The sequence below is a fragment of the Chiloscyllium punctatum genome, unplaced genomic scaffold, assembly GCF_047496795.1.
Source record: "Chiloscyllium punctatum isolate Juve2018m unplaced genomic scaffold, sChiPun1.3 scaffold_580, whole genome shotgun sequence".
Taxonomy (NCBI): Eukaryota; Metazoa; Chordata; class Chondrichthyes; order Orectolobiformes; family Hemiscylliidae; genus Chiloscyllium; species Chiloscyllium punctatum.
Genome location: NW_027310314.1, coordinates 22,501 through 25,000, shown reverse-complemented (window position 1 = coordinate 25,000; position 2,500 = coordinate 22,501). Strand labels below are relative to the sequence as shown.

Genomic DNA, 2,500 nt, shown 5'->3' with positions numbered 1-2,500 from the left:
CACCACGCCCGCCAACCCCTCCGTACCTCCCGAGACCGGTGGCAGGACGGAGCGGAAAACGTGCGGACTGAACGGGAGAGCCAAGAGCCAGCGATCCACGCGCGTGCGACCGTCCAAGTCACAGCGTTCGACGAAAACCTCCTCCCTCGGCCAGGCACTCGGCGCCAGCAGGGGAGACAGGATCAGACGCCCCGCCGGCCACTTAAGGCCGAGGACGAACCACGAGACGGGCGGCTGCAGCAGCGGGCGGCCTGCAGCTCCCAGCACTCTCAATCGATCAACCATCGAGTCGGGTCAGCGTGTCAAACCGGCGAGCTCCACGGTCAGGCCGGCGGCGCACCAGCACCGGACCTCCGCGGCTCCCTTCACTCTTTCCACTGCCAGCCAACCGAGAGACGGACCCAATGCGGACGTGCAGAGCTTAGGCAGACCCCCCACTGGAGGCTCAACACTTCGTGGCAGCTCCGTGTCCCAGAGACCAGGAGGGTTGGCACACACACACAGTGTGAACCACCGACAGCCATTCTGGGACCGGTGACAGCCGTGCTGGCCCCACTGCCACGACACAGACGGACGCCAGGCCGCGCTCCCCGGCGGGGGGGATGGCGTCGAGCCTGACGAACGGAATGTGCAGGGTGGGGGGGAAAGGCCAAGCGCTCCGACGCCGGAGGGCTCCGGAGTCTGAACTTAGGGGGACAAAGAGGACGGGTCCTCTGCGACACCCCAGCCGCGCTCTCGCCAGCCAAGGCGAGTGCGATTGATTGCCAAACGACCCTCAGACAGGCGTGGCCCCGGGAAGAACCCGGGGCCGCAAAGTGCGTTCAAAGTGTCGATGATCAATGTGTCCTGCAATTCACATTAATTCTCGCAGCTAGCTGCGTTCGTCATCGACGCACGAGCCGAGTGATCCACCGTCAAGAGTTGTCTGAGTTTGTTTTAGGTCTCTCCCTCGCCAGAGGAAAGCGACCCGGACCGCACATACGCTCCCCACCTTGAGCTACAGCCACCTGCACGCCGGCGTGCGGGCGGAGCAGGGTGGCGTGAAGCGATGGGGAGCACCATCCTGGTGCGGCCCGCAGAAACATACGTCTATTGGGGGGAGGAGGACAGGGCGCCCAAGAGGCGATGCGTGCCCCAACGCACCGCAGCGACGGAGGCAGGATCACCGCCACCATGTCGCCCGCCTAGTATCACGAGGCGTGCAGCAGCTTTGCCCTAGGAAAAGCAGAGGCGGGAACGGGCACCGGCCATCGGTTCGGCAGCGTCACTGACGCGTGCACGTGGCGGCGTGTCGGCGAGCGGACTTCCTGCGAGGAGGCGGGGGCGGCACTCGCCCGAGCAGACGCCCGCCCGGCCCAGCCACCGCCGAGGTGGACTGGGAGTCGCGGCAACGGCTCGTCATACTCGTTCCCACACTCACAGCGCAGCTTGCCCGCAAGCCACCGACCACCGATCGACGCCAGGCGCCCCGACCGAGAGCGGGATCGCTCGTTCGCCCTGCTGGCAGTTCGCTGGGGATCACTACTGCACGGAGCTCGGAGACCGACGGGCGGCAACTCGAGAGTCTTTAAACCACCACCCCCATCCCGCAAGTGCAAAGAGGCTGTATACGCACAGACGGGTGAGGGGAATAGGTACCCCGTCGGGTTTGAAGGGAGCGTGACTAGATAGCAACGATGTAAACCCAGCCGATTTGGGAGCGAAAGACCGGCGCCTGCATCACCGGCTTCGTTTCCCGTGGCTGGAGAGTACACCGAAACCCTCCGTCTGTCGCGAGCTCCCGACGACGCGGTGCCGCCAAGCAGCAGGGCCGGACCTGGTGTGGCTCCCCTCGTCGATCACAGACCGGTCGGCACTACTGACGAGACGGTGGAACGGGCTTCGCCCCTTGTGACGAAGGGTGATGCGAACCCGCCCGCCCGCGTGCGTTCGGGGTGGACTCGGCAAACGGAGATTTGAAATCGGAAAGTGTCCTCCTGCCCCGCGCAGGTAGGCGCCCAACAGTTGTGGGGGGTTTGGCGGTGACCACGGCTGCAGGGCCTGCTACCCCGACGAGCTCTCCTGCTGGCCCCGAAACCACCCTCGCGAGACAAGTTGAAACGGAAACGGGCGTACCCCCAAGCCGACGATCCTTTCTTATTTGTTACTTTTTTTTTTCACTTGCTCGAGTTGTGGCGATTTGGCGGTGACCACGGCTGCAGGGCCTGCTACCCCGACGAGCTCTCCTGCTGGCCCCGAAACCACCCTCGCGAGACAAGTTGAAACGGAAACGGGCGTACCCCCAAGCCGACAGAGATCCTTTCTTATTTGTTACTTTTTTTTTTCACTTGCTCGAGTTGTGGGGGTTTGGCGGTGACCACGGCTGCAGGGCCTGCTACCCCGACGAGCTCTCCTGCTGGCCCCGAAACCACCCTCGCGAGACAAGTTGAAACGGAAACGGGCGTACCCCCAAGCCGACGATCCTTTCTTATTTGTTACTTTTTTTTTCACTTGCTCGAGT

The 2,500-nt window shown here is 63.8% G+C and overlaps 1 non-coding gene across 1 annotated transcript; it reads right to left on the bottom strand.

The window, feature by feature from the left end:
• Positions 1 to 769: 769 nt before the first annotated feature.
• Positions 770 to 923, bottom strand: LOC140473324 (5.8S ribosomal RNA). Its single transcript, XR_011958266.1, has one exon. It is a non-coding gene; the product is annotated as a 5.8S ribosomal RNA (ribosomal RNA).
• Positions 924 to 2,500: the final 1,577 nt, after the last annotated feature.